We start from the raw sequence: 18,188 nt of genomic DNA on the forward strand, positions 1-18,188 counted from the left end.
GGGGTTTTTAATGTACTAAATACTATAACATCTCATAAATTCTTCCATTCTGGCCTATAAAATGAATTATTGCCTAATGCAAGTAACATGTCACAAACAAATCTTTTAGTAGAGACGGATGCTTAAAAAGCCTAGGGTAGCAGGTCACTTTCAGCTCTGCAACTAGATTCTGCAGTAAGACTGACTGCAGTATAACAACAAAATTTTGAAAACTCTTCAGATGCCCAATTGCTCTGAGTACTGAGTATTTAGGTGTCTAACTACCTTTATAGAGATGATTCTACATGGTTAGGCTTTTGTCATGGCACAGAAATTCTTGACTCAGCATTTCTTAAGTTGCATGAAAGATAGTAGTTGCTTTCCTAAAGAGATACTATCCCTGTCAGGCTCTGAGAATGTGGAAGCAGGAAGTATATTCAATATTTGATTCACTGTGCTTTTCTGGGGGAAAGAAAAAAAAAGTAGTTCTCAGGATCTTTTGTACAAGAAGATGGTGGTTAAGGTTACACTCCCACAGCTCATAGGAAACCAGTGGGCGTAAATCATACAGTTGTTTTCTGGCTTACTGCCACAGACAGACAGGTGGTTCTTTGCAGCCCTAAAAGACATGAGGAAATTGGCTTATAATGCTGGATATAGCTCATAGCTTCGTTAACATTTCTTTACAGAAACTGCTAGGTAAAGACCTGCATAAAAGATGAAGATTTTATATATAAATAGATAAATAAATTGGTTGATTTTCCTGTGAGGCAGCTGTAAAAGTAGTATTGAAGATTTTAACAATTTTAAATAACACAGAAGATAAGACAATTTAACCTATTCAGATTTTACAAGGAAAGAAGAGTTTCATTTGGGAGATAGAGTTCAGAACCCTGATGCATCATGATCTAAAATCTGTTGCAGATGATGGATTATTAAAGGGTTAAATGAGTGCTAGCTAAATTTTGCCTTTCCAGTATATCTGGGATTACATTTTACTCCATTCATTCTTGCTTTCCCCAGGGGAATTATCTGTCCTTCTGCTGCTTCAGCCAAAGATTTTCCCCAAGCTGTTTTCTCACTAGCATAATGGTAGAAGGCATGATGGTGACTTTGTCCAAAATACACCCTCTTGGCTGTATATTCCCATCCTTGGGCCCTGCTGTGCTGCCCCTTCAAATGATGTAACAGCGCTTCACTTCCTGGGGTTATACACTCACGAGAAAGTATGTGCTGGCAGCTTTTCTAGCAGCCAGCTGAAAATATTAACCACAGTTTGAAGCTTCTCATTTGTTTCTGCCTAGATATATTGCTTTTCACTTGTGCATGTAGATTATCTGTGCTATATATTTACGATGACAAATATACAAGAGTAAAAAATAGAATGCGTGTAATTAGTTGAACATGGGTTAAAACTGTTACGCTACTGAAAGGTCAATGTTGCACTGAGATAGTGAAACATGATCTATTTTTCACAAGTTACAATTCTGATGACTGCAAATTTATTATTTACTGATTAATTTGGTGTGACAGAATGGGTGATATCATGATTTGATAGCAATTACACCATTTGACAAAATACTGAACCTTTGGAAGAGATGAGTCTTGTTCTCTCACACAAATTATTCTTCTGAGTACAAGTATTAAATCTCAGTCAATACCAACAAATACAATACTTAAGTAATGAATTATTATCTTCCCTCTTGGGGAATCAAAAGGGGAGAGGGGAAGTTGTTTAATAAATAACATGTTTTACCACTAAAAGCAATAATTGTAGGTGGAAGCAAGCCAGCTACTAACTGTGTTCCTTTCTCAAAATGCAACACTTTCTGTTGACATTTCAGTATTTAAGATCTTTAGATTCTGTTATCCTTGTACAAGTACATTCACTCAATATTAACACTGTTAAGATATGTCATCACTTTAGCATATGTTCTTTGCCTGATCAACTGATTCAAACCCTGTAACTTGATCTAGATATTGTACTTCAGTATTGTCCAAGTCTATTCACCAGGTTTTTTTAGTGCACCAAAGTGGGAAGTGATGGTTATTTAATACTTTTTCTGAGTGTTTGCTAGCAAGGAGTTACCTTTCTGTTCTTAGCCTGAAGGATAGTTACAGTAACAATGCCAAGATAATCAGTTGTGAAGTAAGCCTTGATACTTATTACATGAAAGAATCCAATAATCCTTTATGTGAAGGAAAACGTGCATGTTTAAGAAAGAAAGAGAAACAGATTTTACAGAGAATTAGATCTATACACTTCAGATCTGACTTGCCATTGAGACGTCTTCAAATAGTCGTTAAGTACACTGCAATCACAAGTTTCATATTAATCCAGTGAACATCAGGCATCAGCACTGGCTGACTATGTTGTCTTGCCAGAATGCATTAACTCCTCTCATGTGGAAAGTACTTCCCAGCTTTAGAGGGCAGGACATGCTCCTTGTCTATGCTGCTCTTAACCACTCTTCAGAGATGTTGTTAGGATAATGTAAGAAAAAATACTGCTTCTCATTAAGGTTATGATGCTTACATCTAAAACTTTGAGCAGTGAATAATACCTAATAAGAAGTATAGCATGAAAATATAGAAATAATATTAATAATGAGTTATTACATTTACATATTATTACCAGACCAGAGCTGTTTCAAAACTATCTTTATACTCTTATTTTTCCGTTTTTTTTAATTATTTATTTTCCCCCATTTATAGATACTATTTTGTAATTTCTCAAGACACAATTCTTAGTTTGATAACAATCATCTTAGAGTCACTGGAAACACTGAGACACACCAAAAGCAGGATCCTGCTCTCACTAAACCCAAGGAGAAATTTCAAGGTGTTATTCATTGACATTGGGTAGTCCCATTGATGCCAATGCAGATGTTACAGTATAAGCACTGCATGTCAAAAAGGGACTCCTTCAATTGTTAGCAAATGTGCAAAGCAAGGCTTGCTTTTCCTTGCTTCACATATACTTGAAGGAAAAATAACTGATCAACAGAAGATGAAATATAAGCAGTGATGTTCCTTTGGCACAAGTTATTGAATGTCAGGTGACAGGATCAGGTGGCTTTGGGAGAATTTTTCCTGTTATTTTTTTATTTTCCTCATTTGCTCATTGCTGCACAGACAACTGTTAGAAAAGGCTTTATTACAGGAGCTTCAGTATCTTCTGTCATTGCTTTTTTGAGCTGAGCCTCCACTGAGCTGTTCTATGTAAGCAGCAGATAAGCAGAAGCAATTGTCAGTCAGTCCTGAAGACAACATAAGAAATGCTTGTGGGGTTGGGATTTATGGTCTACCAGGAAATGGTTCAATAGACCATAGAATTCCACCATTGTAGAGTTAAATAATGGTTAAAATAACAGGAAAAATATTAAAAGTGTGTTTGTTAATAGAAACTATGTGAAGAAAACGCGTTAGCGAATCAGTCATTTACATGTGAGATTCCATAACAATATATGTAGAAAAATGTATTCAGAGCTATTGAAAATTTTTCAGGTTTATTAATACCCTGAGAAATTTCAGCATTTTTATTCTTGTCAGTGTTATGTGAGTCAGTGCTGCTTCTTGCTTACAATATTTTTAGCAAGCTAAAATCTGGCAGGTTTTCATAATATTTCTGCAATGATAAAGAATCTGTGACGATGCCGAATCTTTCTGTGATATTTCTCACAGTCAAAAGGGGACACAAAGAAACTCCCTTGCAGCAAGAAGTCTTTCCCCAGAAATACAGGACCAATTATGTATTTTATTTTATTGCCCAGAAGATAGACAAGAAGGAGCATGTCTTTCTGCTAAGTACTAAACAAAGATCATGACAATAGTGATATTTTTAAAGAGCTCGCTACCTAAGTAAAAGACAAGTCAGAGGGCTGGATGTGGAGCTGTGGAAAGTGTAAATGAACTATGGAACCACTATTGAACCATGTTAGGAGCAGAAGTCTCAGCGTCAGCTGTCTCTAATCATTCTAAGACCTTGGTCTTAAATTAGGAACTCCCTGCTGCTAATGAGATCCATTACTCTAATTCTAAGCCGTAAGTTAGGCCTCAGATTTTTTTCTTTCAATTTCAGTACTGTTACTGAACTCAATCTGCATGATCATAAATTACTTACAATATAAAGAGGTAAATATTAAACAAAAGGGGGGGGGGGAAGATTTACCTAGTTTGAACATTCATAAATAGTAACTATTTCTGTAGCAAAGAGGGCATTAAAATCATGTTGTATAATAGATGAAATATTTTTTTTAGAAAAAATATTAAGGCTACTGCATTAGCAAGTACAAAACTTTGTTTGCATGCCAATTTAAAAATCATTTAGTGATACTTACTCTTCTGTTTGATGGTGGAGGTACCTGAAAGATACAAAATGCTGCATCTAATTTTGTTAGTGATTTACTTAGTGGCCTGGAATTTTCCATCTTCCACTATGCTCAGTGAACAGTACTAGTTATAAACATTTGTTAAAATTTTATCAAAGTCTAACAATCTTAATAAATAATCATGTGGAGGAAACTAATTTAAGCAGTATAAAATATGTTTTTCTCCTATTCTCTAAGAAGTTCTCTAAAAACAAAAAGTTACTTCATTCGTTACCTAAATAATTCCCAGAGTAATTTTTTTGTTGTTGTAACTGTAATACGGTTCTTTTATGACATAAAAAGTTATTAGTAAAACTTCAAAATTGCATTTAGTGAGTATATCTGTCAATATACTAGATTACAAAGTCTTCGCCTCTGTTAAAATGCAGAAATAAAGGACACTGTCAGTAAACTAGTATGCTGAAATAATTGCAGGCAAAAATACCCTATATCAATAAACCATAAAAAAATCTGAATATTAGAAGAAAATGTTTTTTCTCTTAAGTTTCATGCTGTATACAAAAGAAATATTGGATAGTCAAAATTATTGCTTGCATTGTATTTCAGAAGAAAGGCTGACAAGCTCCTGTTGAATAGCCTAAGAACCTGTATTCTCACAGGGGTTTATTAAGACTTCTATTCATCATTTTACATTGAGTCTCTTTAACGTAAAATCAGCAATCCTCAGAGGGCCTCAATTGTATTTGGGATTTATAAACTGTGCCCTCAACAATGTGAATGTTGGTATTTAAGGAACTAAGACTGCATAACACTTGGACAATAGTTCCCAAGTTCTGCAAAATGTGGACTTACAATAAAGAATATATTTTTCTCATTTATAAACATCTGCATGAACCAATACGCTGTCTAGATCCCACAGCAAATTAGGGTCTGATTTTTAATTAAGTTTGGCATGCATCAGAGGAGTACATATGTTCAGCATATGTTTTTACCTTATACATCTTTTGCTCCATTACCTACGTATTGTTCAAAATGAATTCTGCTGCTGAATACAAACCGTCCAAATTGCTTTACTTGAAAAATAAAACATGAAATGAAAAGTAATTCACATCTTTGACAAAATGGAACCATGATTTTTCTGAAACAAAATCCATGGATTGGGGAAAAAATGACTGAACTTAGTCATCAAACCACATGCACTTTCCAGATTTTGAAACCTCATACTCAAGCTCAGTTCACTAAAAAGGTGTTAATTTCTCCCTAGTGTTTGAAGATCCATGCAAATTTTCTCCAGTGAAACTGGAATAATTTAATTGTTCTGAATTTTTAAAAAATCATGTTTTCATACAGTTCTGATGCGGGAAGGGCTCAAAATATAAACCCTGAAGCTCATCACCTTTGAGAATGATGATTGTAGGTCCAATTGCAGCGATATGCTCTCTGGGAGAACTTTTCGAAATAAGCTTTATGGCCTTGAGTTGCAAACAGATGGGGATACATCATAAGTCTTTAAAACTAAGTCTAAAACTGCTGCTGCACAAACCCTAGCCTGGCTCTGCTCCTGTAGAACACCCAGAGCTGCAGGACAGTACATCCCAGAGAATTCTGCTTAGACACTTGCACCGAGGCAGATGGGACAAAATTTCCAGGACTGCGATATTTTGCATCCTTACAAAAGTAAATACAGATTTGTCTGTGACCATGTGAGTCCAGAAAGGCAGGACTGTACCTGTTATTGGGTTTGTGAGCTTAGGAAACTAAGACATTGAAGACGAGTACCTGCTGGTACCTTTCACTGGAAAAATCTAGTCTTGTAATAGTCTTGTTAGAAACAAGATTTAAATGCCTTGAGAAAGAAAATACAAAGTAATTTATCTACTTAATCACTCAGGCCTCTCAGAATAGTACTTCAGGAGTGAGGGAGGTGGCAGAGTTGCCATGGAGTCTGGAGGTAGCCCCAAAAGCAGATATTTTATTTTTGCCCTCCTCAGCTGTGCTGCCTGATGCTCTGCAACCCCCAGGACAGGAATGTTGCCCAGCACATGATGCCCTAAGCAAGAAGAGAAAAAGGCAGGGGATTTACTGTTTAGTGAGCCCCATCAGCTACACAGAAGGCTGAAAGGGAGTTCTGATTATCGAGAAAAAAGAAAAGAGAAGAGATTTTGTGCAAAAGAGTATTCAACTGATATGGGAAAGTACTGACCGACCAAGGGAGACCACTGAATACAGAAGTTAGATTCACAGATAGGTCTTTGTGCTAATGCAGAGTGCACATGTAGGAACATGCACATGAAAAAGGAGCTTTGCCAGAGAACTTATCATTATAGGGTTTTTTGCCCAGCTTCTTGGTCTTAATCACAAGCCTACACTTAGCACAGCTATGTTTGCTAGCTGGAGACTCCTTGTTTTACAGAGAGCAGCCTCCTTTACCCAGTTATAGCTCTTGATCGTCCCTCTTGCCCACTCAAGCCTCAAGGAAAGTGAAAACAGTGGATTCAGTGAATTCTCAGCCCCAGTCACATCCCATAACCTGAACTGTTATTTCCTTATTTCTAGGGCAAACAACCAAGGAGACAGATCATAACTACATGTTTTTGATGGATTACGTGTTTTTGATGGGCATAGCACAAACATAAAACTGGTCAGCACTTAAAGGCATACGTCCTGCATGCTTATGTGGTTCCAAAGTTTGCATCTTTTAAAAGTATACAGAGCTTAATGCTAGGTTTTCCCTAGGGATAAAATGTACATAGTGATTCTTTGTTGCTGTATTTTTCATATATGATAGCAAATGTTGTTTGAGATGAAGCTTTAAAAAATCTATGCATACTGTTAATATGTATTTGTTCTAACAACATCTGTGGCCAGAGTGGTTTTCTAGAGTTTTCTGTGAAATTCACTTAAGTTAGTCAAACTGCTTTGGATTACTCCATCTCTGGCCTCTTTCCATCAGTGAATTATCCCCCTTGTCTTCACATAGATGCAGTGTACAGTAGGATGCATCAGGACAGATACTCCAGAAAGTCCAGTGAACTGACTTTGCTGACACTTCATCTATTTGGGTTAGCAATTTTCTGCTGTCCAGTTAACCCCTTAAAAAGCCTTTGTAATTCAGAATAGTGGAGCATATAATTCTCTTTGTATGGAACCAAAAAATTACAACACTACATATGCATTTATTTACATGTGTTATGATACATACTAAGCATACATATTGTACATATATGGATGTGCTACAATCTGTCCTAAATGTATATGTTGTCAGGTGGTCAGATGTCATATTTCACCATGGATGGAGTGTGATGATGTTGGAAAGAAGCTGAGCTGCTAAGAAAGCTCTGGTTTAGGGGAGCTATGTCCATTACATTCTCTGGTTCTCATCCTGGTAAGACTGGCATAGGATATAGAGGTTTAATTAGCTATTCAGATTGCACTCCAGTGATTTCTAATCAGCTTCTGGCAATGTACAACACAATATAATCCAGAATGTCTCCAGAGTAAAACAAAGCACCCTGTGAAATTGTATCATGGTGAACTCTTATTTGTGAAATTATTATAGTTGTGTCCCCCCCCAAACACCCCCAATACCACAAACAAACCATAAAGAGGTTGAATTGGAAGGAAGCAGGGCAGCAGGCATATAGTGGTCTGAATGACACCGAATCCAATAACAAATCTGTGTAAAAGTATGGCTTGCATTCTTATTTTTTAAATCATGGCCTGTGTTTAAGAAGGAAGAGTACAGGAGGTGGACAACAGACAAGGAACAGCTAGATCCAAGGGTGAGGCCAGAGGGCAGGAAAGCAGAGATTTGGAGGTTTAAACTTAAACAGGAGAAGGGATCACTTGCAGAACTTGGTGGATCTATGAAGCTTTATGATTTCTGGGAAAGGACAGATGACAAAAGGGATTAGATGTTTCTGGAGACAGTTAACATTCAACTCAGAACCTAGCTTTTCTACCAACATTACCCCAGACAATGTGTCTCCAATACAGTCTGAACAGATGTAGCTATTCAGTAAATAACTCTTCATTTTTGTAGCCTTACTTTAGAGTAATTTGTAATATGAAAACTGTTAGCTTGAATAGTGCATCAACAGCCTCTGTAGATACCGAATACCAAGTAAATACACTGTTTTACTGCCTTTCCCAAAAATGACATTATTTCTTATTAGCATTCAGTGCAAGAAAATAAGTTTTTAACCTGTTAAATGAAACTGTTTTCACTTTAAAGTAACAGTAATTTGAGTTGTGTGAATCCTGAAGGAGTACAAGAAAATCCTCTCCTGAAACAAGTAAGAAGCTACTTGTTTAATTTTCCTGTTTTGCCCATGGGTGAAGTGAAAATCTGAGAAACAACAGCAGAGCAAAACTGGGTTTCCACTGAATAGTTTCTCAGTCTGTTCTTTTTCATTTGGAAAAGTGCAGAGCTGCCTATTGGGAAGACTGAGACAAAGAGGGTCTATAAACCACAAAGGCACACTACATTTTTGCCTGGCATGAATCAGCTGAGACCCATCTCCTTCAGTGGATCTATTCCAATTTACACACACAATAGGGAGCAGGGAGTCATGAGCAATTGTAGTTCTCTGCAATTCTTTATCCTTTACAGTAACTCCTTCTCCATGTTGCACGCTAACCAGAAAGATGTGAAGATAACCATGTGTTTCTAAATAACCTGCATTATGAGGTAGGGAACGAATTCATTAACATTTCCTCCTTTTCCCATTAGCAGCTTCTTTTTGCACAGAATGAACGTAAAACTGGGTATAAAAGACATTACAAGCAATATTTCATGTGTCCTTTTAGCTGCTTTGAGAAACACAGCTGCTTTAGAGTCTCTTAGGACCACTGCATTTATGCTCCCAGCACTCATCTGACAAATAGATAGTTGATAGATACTTTCTAAGATTCTTTTGATATTTCAGGAATCTATAATCGGAAAGCATATTTGATGCCCACAGTAATTGGTAAAAGATTAAATAATTGTGTAATTGTTTCAAAAATCACGTATTTAATATTTTTATGATGACAGAGACTTAAAATAATAGGGTTTATTTTACCTTATGTTACTTCCATGAGGTTATGATACATACATGTATAATTTTTAGAGAATGCAAGAATTACTGGGACAGAAGTTTCCCAAGACACACCACATTTTCTTATGTACTTGTCTACAGTAAACACTCATATAGTCAGGGTGAGGGTAGTTTCCTGGTTTTGGTTTATTTTTTTTTACGTTGTAAATTTTTTGAGTCCTTAATGAATGCTGTAAAACTGGTATGAAAATCCCTAACTCACAAGACTGTTGTGAGGAATAATTAGTGAATGTTTGTAAGATGCTTTGAAGATGAAAGGTGTGATATAATTGCTAATTATTTATTATTACTGTCTTCCTAATCTTGGACAAATTTGGTTGGTGTGGAAGTGAGTGATTGATCTTGCTTGACAGAGGTATGCACAGTGGGAGAAGGGCCTTTGCAAGCTTTACATTAATAATTCTCCCTGTGAATCTCAGCTCTATTCTGAATCTCTCCAGCTACCCTAACCCTCTGCCTCTGCCTGGCTTTGACAGTGCCCTTCAGATTAAATTGCTACACTACTGCAGTCTCTGGGCCTGATCCAACAACCCATGAAATCAAAGAAAATTTTTTCCATCACTTTCAGTGAACTGGGCAAAAGGTCAAAAAATAGGCTTTTATACAGTATTTTGGAAAATAACTAAACAACAAAACCCTGTTTTCTGAAAACTGCCCATATTTTCTCTCTGCATGATTAGCCTGATACATACTGTCACGTTTTGTCAGTTGTGTCAGATCATATTCATATCATACAATTTCCTCTGTACACAATAACATGATTTTTTACATGTCTGTTCAACTGTGAATCTGTAGCTGTCTACTGCATTAAATTATGTGCAACTTCAGCATCAGTATACTATATCATATAGGGCAAGACATTTTGGTGCTCAGGACATGAAAGCAGTTTGGTTCCCGCTCCTACAGCACCTGAAAAAGTATTATTTTCTCTGCAAGGTGAAGGGTCTCTCCCACTGCCTTCACAACTCAGCAGAAGCTGCAAGCCACAGCCAGCTAATTTTTGCATGCTTCTCTCTGTCAGCTGTATCTCAGAAATCCCCCTATATTGGAAACTGCTCCATTCAGCTTTCTGATTGTGAGGATGCACCATGAGTGGACACTACCATGACGATTGGGAAACCAGATGTTTGCTTAGAATTGGGCTCCCTTTGACTTTACAGACCATTCCAGCATAGGAAAAGGTATTAAACACGATTAAGGATATGATTGCTTAAATAAAAGTGAATGGGTATATGACAATATTTGTCAGATACAGCAGGGTAGGAAAGTATTAAGCAAGAGGAAACATGTAGGAATTTCTTACTTGAAAGTACCAGTTCACATCCATACATGCTGTCAGTGTGATATAGGCAATTATCAAGTAGGAGGTAACAGATTTGGTTAGCCAACATTAAAGCTGGAGCAGCTCAGACTAAAATAAAACCTGTGTTGTTACCGGCAATGGCAGTTATCCAAGGACTGTGATATATTCTCTGTCACTTGCCATTTTAAAAGCCAGTTTAGATAGTCTATGTGTTCATCCAAATGATAGAGTGAATCCCAGGCATTCCTATAGCTGATGTGAAGTGAGGAGTCAGGCTCCCTTCACCATCCAGGCATCCAGGAGTGCACTCAGTAAAGTGTAATGCATTGGGTACATTCATTGCTCATGATGCCTATCAAGCAGAGGTGACAGTTACCAGCTCAATATATTCCAGTCATCATGGACTGTCACAGCATGTAGTGCTACTAAAAACTGAGGTACAAACAAAATGATTTCTGTGGCAGTTGGTGAATTGCCTCAGCTGCATACTGAAGTTGCCTTCCTCCCAGTTTGGCATGGGTTAGCTAGCTCTGTTGTATAAGGGAATAGCACTTGAGCTGCAAAAGACAAAATAAACCCAATAGAGAGGCTGTTCTCCACCTACAGGCATGACAGATTGCATCCATATAGAGCTGTAATGGTGATCTGGGAAGCAGAGAATGTGTCAACCCAGACCTAGAAAAGGTTTCTGTGTCCCCAAAGCAAATGTGCTTTTTTTTTTTCTGTTTGTGACTCCCAAGTGTCTCAGCAAATGTTTTGGGATGTTCTAGAACTATGGCTCTCAGACTGTGTAGTATTAACAATTACAAATCAAGCAGTGGGGTGTGGGGCTGCTGTGTGTGCTTACACTGGGAGGTCTTAAAAGAGCAAGATCTGTATTTACAGGTTTTGTCCACCCCTTTTTAAACCTATTGTGAGCTGTGGGGGTTTTATGTCATCAGACCAGGAAGTAATGTAATTACTTTCAGTTTGTTTTGTGCTGGTTATTTCTTTTTGATGTTTCTGTCATTAAAGATACATAGCTAGATCGCAACAATCATTGAGATGTTTTAAGATCATGTGCAATGAATACATTGGTAACATTAGACTTGATGCTGTACTTAGGCAAGTTGGTACACAGCAATGAAGTTGTTTGAAAACTCCCATCTACCTCAGTGAAGGTCTAAGGGTTGAAATGGAGGTAGAAGGTACTTAAAGCACCTCTCTACCTCCACAGATCTGGGCCTTAATTTATAACTACATCACACAGTAAAATAGGATTAGCTTCTTTATGAGCTTCCTTTAGTCTGTTACTGCTCTATGGTACAGTGCCCTCAGAACAGATACAAAAAAAGCTACTCATGAGACCTCCAAATTCTTAGTGGTTGCCCTGGCTGTGTATTAGGTTTTAAATGTAGCCTTTATCCATTTGATCAGCAAGATTGCTGTCTGCCATTAATAGAAATGCTATTGGAATTGCGAGGCAAGTTTGTCATCGGGTTATAAGCATTATGTCTCACCATTATAATTCTAGTTTAAAGATATGATAACTGAGGGAAATAACACTGCAAAACCTGAAATATTTGTCTTCAGTGCTCCTTAATCTAGTAATATATTATCTTGAAGTGCTGAGGAGCCACATAAATATCAAAGCTTGAGCCTCTACATACTCAATATTGAATTACTGCCAATCTGGAAAAGATTAATTATTTGAATTTAGAGAGGGACGGCTTTGCTCAACGTATCTGAGTACATTACACATAACCTTTTTCAGCTGTCATAGGAGACCCCAGATGGACCTTTCTCAGACTGTTTGGATTCTGAGTGAGATATCTGAGATTAAAGGAAGAGTGCCAAGGAAAAGAAGTCTGTAGTAAACACCAGGAAGGTTGACAAGGCTATGTGGCATCATCTCTAAAACAGCTAATTCTTAAAAATCATACTAACAGAGGTTTTCCTTAAGTAAAGGAGTTAAACATTGGCAGTTACATATTATAATAGACAGGTGATCATTGCCTGTGCCGAAAATCCTAGTTAGTCTAGGATAAGTGTAGCTTGATAGACCGAACCAGCCCTGCAGACCACAAAAAGTTTGCCTCTCTAGTAACAGTTTTTAGAAAAATCAGTAAGTACTTCCTGATTACTTAGAGAGTACAATTACTGAAATTATTAGAAATCCCAGTAAAGATACTACAAGATGCTTTAAAGGAAAATAATAATGCATCAGAAGCAATGCTGTGCTGCAGATAAAAAACTACTTTTGATCTATGCAAGTGGACATGCTGTGCATGGGAGAGGCTCTGTGTGGGAGGAGTGTAGAGGAAGGAAAAAAACCAAATAAAGGGAGCACATGCAAAAAAGGACTGTTTCCATTTTTCCATGTAAGTATGCAACTAATTCACCTCAGAGGCTGAGTGCCTGCAAAACAGTCTCTAAATCTTTTGCAAAACATCTGTGCTACAGATGGGCGGACATGGACGCTCTGAATCAGTTCTGCATTTACTAATTTATTACCACCTGCAACAAGTTTATCATATATTACTTTCCCCAGAAGGTAAATTATATGGGCAAAACACACAGGGCATAGCAACTGTATCTGAAGAAGTGTCATAATATTTTATTGTATTACTGGCAAAGATTCTGGTGAATTCAACTTGCGTTTATTCAGGTTATGTGTTGTACATGGGTTTGGATGATGGATAGATCCTCCCACAGGGTCCTATAGAAAACAGAAACAAAATATTCCACTGAGTATGGAACTGAGTTTTACAGGGATTAAATGAATAAAAGGACACGATGCAATTTTCTATCTTCTGATTGAACACTACAGAATGAACCCAAGTCTCTTTTTTTCCCCAGTGCCTGACTAGATTTATCCCATGTACTGTAGATAAGAACTGCAAAACAGGACAAATGAAGGTACAAAGAGGTATAGGCCATGAGCTTACATCTTTAATATGCATAAATATACACTTGAAAGAAAAATGTAAACAACCAGTAAATGTTGTGATAATAATTGGAAAAAGCTCAGATGTCTCTGTAGCCCTTCAAATTGGACTATTAATTATATTTGTAAATTTTATACATTTATTCCAGCAATTATATTAAAAGGCCACACTGTTCCAAAAGACTTTGCCCCATCCAGCCTTCCCTGGTACCCATAGTACAAGTGTTTCCTGAAGAAGCAGACAGATTTAATGAAATAATATTTATTGCCATGTTTTCTTCTCATTGCTTTTTTTATATATATATACATTTTTACCTTTCATATTTGTTTCTATTCTATATTTGTGACTGAACAATGACTATTATCTTCTGCATTTTAAGACTAGACTTAGCTATATGCCACAGAGAAGTTTTCTTATACAGACAGAAGATTAAAATATGAAATAGAGAAGAGAGAAAATAGCTGTTTGATCAAAGAAAGTACCTTTATTCAGCTCTTTCACTCTGAGGTATATTCAGAAAGGAGCTCACAGCCTTCAGCTGAGAACAAAAAAGTTTACAAAATAATAATTTTATTATTGACTTGAAGTAGGATGTTTTCAGAAACATTCACAAGTTTTTTTGTAGTCATTACAGAAATAATAGATATTTCCTGGACAAGTTCCCATATAGTGAGTTATGTCTAACAAGGATATTGACAGAAGTCCTGCTGGGGATCACTGGGAAAAGAAGGGATTTTAGTTAACTTTTTTCTCCCAGGGATATATTTTAAGCAGGGCCTTAATTTAAAATTTTCTTGATTATATTTTTTTATTTATTACTGGATTCACCTCCTAGACTAATTTTAACTTTTCTTGCTCATATATTTTGATTGAAGAATTTAAAGTATCTAGTCTATTTCTGCTTGTGCTGATGGAAACAAGGAAATTCTCATTCATATAAATGCAAACATGGTTATTAATTGATGTTAAACCTATTCTTTTAATCTTGTCAAGAGTACATGAATTGGTGTTATGGATAAATTTAAACTGTTCATACAGCTACCAACCGACTTCATAGAATGCTTGCAGGATGGTTTAACAGAAACAGTCACCCTTTAGCTTTTGCCTGGGCCAAAATCTGCTTCTTTTCTCTGTGCTTTGGCTTACAGGTGAAATTAGGTATTGTATAGTTTTATGTACAAGTCATTTTTTTTTGCACCAAAAGCCTACTGTATAGACAGTTTTACTGAAATTTCATGCACAGCAAGGGCATTTAAAGAACAGTAGCCAAAATATGTCTTCCATTACAACTTTTTTCAAAAAGCGTGGACCTAACATTTCTGGCAAAACAGAGGATAAATCTGATTTTGTTGACATGATGCCTTAAATATAAGCGACACATCTTTTATTCAGAAAAATTTCCAGTGATCAGAACAGTCTCTTCCCAGGCCAAATAAGAAGAGAGCACAAAATGTAGCACAAGTGCATAGAGTGCCTTAAAGTGAAGTATCTCGAAACTGCATCTGCAAGTGCTCTGGGAGAAATAAAAATTCTGACCAGTAAATGTCTTGCATCCTTCTTACTGCTCATAAAATAATGCAAATTACATTATATGATTTTGTAATTCATACATGAAGTTTGACATTTTGAAATCCCCAGTCAGACGTGAGGTTTTTAGTATCATATTTGTTGAAGTATTTTTTCTTTATATCTTCAATGAGTTTATTTCTTTATCTTCACCCTGGAAAACCCCTTTTAAACATGTCTGCCTATCCCCTTACCAATGAGGCAAACTCTGCAGCAGTCAGTATGCTCAATAAATTTCCAACAAAGTCAACACTTTCTATTTGCACTTATAAGAAGCTTGACTAGGGGCTTCAGGAGGGGTTTTTATTAAGGTGTTTGCAATACTGTTAACACTTTATAAACCTTCTGGGGTTTTATGGCAATCAGATCTTGCTTTGTTTTAAAATTTATTTGCTGCCTTTGTTGCTGTGGAAAAAACGGTTAAAAAAGACCAGAGGAAACATTTAACTATAAAGAAGGGAAACAGCTGAAACAAAGACCAAGTACTGTCAAGTGGATAATGAGGGGAAAATACATCTCTCCAATATCCACAATATTATCTTATACTTGGAAAAGTGAAAGACAAAAAAAAAAAAACAAACAACCCAAAAAACCCCAAACCAACAACCAAACCAGAAAAGAGATGGTGTCTCTTGAAGTTACTCTATCACAAATAAATCTTAACCATCTGAACCCTGGGAACAAGCTTAGAATTTGCAGTTTGAACTCTTGAGCTTTCATAAACTGCAGAGATCCACTGAAAACAGTGCACATCCAAATTCTCTTCATATAATACGTATCTTCTTTTGAGAAAGCAGGTGGTGACTGTTATAATGTTCTGATCTGAGGATCTGATTAAAAGTTTACTAAACCTAAGGAAGCTATTTAAAAGAGCTCAGCTCAGGCCCTGTAGTTCTTGGCTTGGGTAAGAATAGCAAACCTGCTCTTGGAGCTTAGGTCGCACCCAGAAACATGTTACAGATTACAGTCTCTTGATCCACTTAGGGGGGAAAAAAAATCAGTCCCTTTTTATGCATTATTTTCATGTAAAATGGTACTTCAAATTTAAACAATAAACTAACAAAGAACTGAAGCATTTAATTCTGATTCAAATAATTTCACAGATATTTCTTCTTCTTTTCTAAAATTTGTCCCTGATCATAGGAATATATACTTAATTTAAAATATTGGATTTTTTAAATGTGATTTTAATAATGACTTTTACCACTTAATTTCAATTCCCATAAAAAATTATGATACAAAAACTAGTTGTTACACAAGGTGTACCTTTTCCTTTTTTATTAGTGTTAAGGCAGAGATGCTGAGAACATCAAGAGCAAACTGTCTCTTGATATCAATAGTGAGGTCACAAATATTTCACACTTGATTTAATGATTTACTAGGTGGAAGAAAACACAATGACACTTGAAATAATTCTGTAATTTCACTATTGTTTTCATTATATCAAAAAGCTCCCTCAGAAATATTGCCTAAGGTACAGTTCTACTAAGAAGTTTAATTCCATGTGCCACCAAACAGCAGACTGATTTTTTGCTGTGCATGACTGAACCTTTTTCCTGTGTGACTATGTGGGAGTCCTATAGAAGAACTCTACAGTGTGTTAGAGCATATTAAAACTATGAATGGTATGAAGAAGAATTATTAAAATCAGTTTCCTGGTTTCTTAAGGCACAAGGTCTTTGAATGTACTTCAATATCTCTTAAAATGTTGCAGATACTGAATCTGAAGCCCATGTGGCTACTTCTAATATGTGTAAGCTATAAGTAAACCAATGTAAATTCTATTCATTTGTTTTTTAAACTGGACGCTTTATTATCATTCTTTTTCACTAAAATATACATCCTTAACATTCAAAGCATTAATTAAATTTTAATGTATTTCAAAAAGTTTCCAGACTTCATGAACTGTTAATTAAATACAGCTCAGGCTTTGGTTACATATCCTTTTAAGAGTTCCCATTCCGCTGAGTTTAGAGGTCACAGCAGGTCACCCTGTTCAACCACGGTCTCTCATGCAACACTGAAGGATGTTGCTCTTTTCAGTGAATCCTCCCATTTCTCTGTAAGCTTATTGGGGATGAAGTGGGCATGTAAAATAATCATGTGTTAGAGATACAAAAGAATAATTAAACAGCAGTGTATGCTTTCTGGAAACATTCTCTTCTGATAGTTAAGTGCGTTACTTTTAGACAGTAAAAATAATTTTAAAAAGCAAATTCTATTTAAAAAATAATAAGTGACACGGCGTATTAGAATGACTTTGAAAACCATCAGTACAGTGTGGTAAATTTGCACCTGTAATACCATGAGGAATAAATCTTACCTATTCGTACTATAGGCAGGTATTCTTTTTAACTCATTTATTTTAACACCTTTTCATCCAAAGCACGCAGGCTTTCAGGCAAACAGCCAAGTGAGTCAAAGGGCAACCTCACATGTATCAGTTATAGTTCAGGGCTTGTTTTCATGCAAAAAGATTCATCTGAAGCAGCTAAAGGTGGAATTTGAAGTCAGTTAGTTATGTTACCTTAAATCCCAATGAGTGAATACTCTCAGTCAGAATAAGTGATTTTAAACAGAGTAGAAAGGGATCGATGTGGTTTACTTATTAACAATTAAAAGACTACTTAGATTTTATCTTTCCACATGTTCCTTTGTAAAGATTTTTAAACATTAGAAAGACAGCTCAGGATCTAGTCTTGAACTATGTAGACTGTACTAGCATTGGCACAGGACTCAAAATCGCTCAAAATATATGGTTGGGCAAGTGGGAATGGTTTGCGATTGTGCATGGATCTTGCAGGATTCATGAGATTTCCACTGCTTTTTATGGCAGTTTGCATCCCGAAATTTTATTTCATTCTATGTATTGTACACTGCCATCAGTTTCCACCAAAGCTAATCCAGCCTCCAAGTCAATAAAGGCATTCATACTTACCTAAAACTGTGTTTTCCCACAATGTTTCTTAGATGCACCTCAAGG

General features: G+C 36.3%; 1 long non-coding RNA gene across 3 annotated transcripts in view; it reads right to left on the reverse strand.

Annotated features, from left to right (window-relative positions):
• The window catches only part of LOC130154180 (uncharacterized), a 69,028-nt gene that overhangs the window by 7,636 nt on the left and 43,204 nt on the right, over positions 1-18,188 (reverse strand). Inside the window, exon 5 of one of the 3 annotated variants that reach the window (XR_008823623.1) lies at positions 13,287-13,410. The exons of 1 other annotated variant lie outside the window; for it this stretch is intronic. This is a non-coding gene — a long non-coding RNA (uncharacterized LOC130154180). Of the gene's footprint in view, positions 1-13,286; positions 13,411-15,871; positions 17,273-18,188 lie in introns of those variants that run through there. One more of the 3 variants, XR_008823624.1, reaches the window with a different exon arrangement.

Source organism: Falco biarmicus, chromosome 8, assembly GCF_023638135.1.
Source record: "Falco biarmicus isolate bFalBia1 chromosome 8, bFalBia1.pri, whole genome shotgun sequence".
Classification (NCBI taxonomy): Eukaryota; Metazoa; Chordata; class Aves; order Falconiformes; family Falconidae; genus Falco; species Falco biarmicus.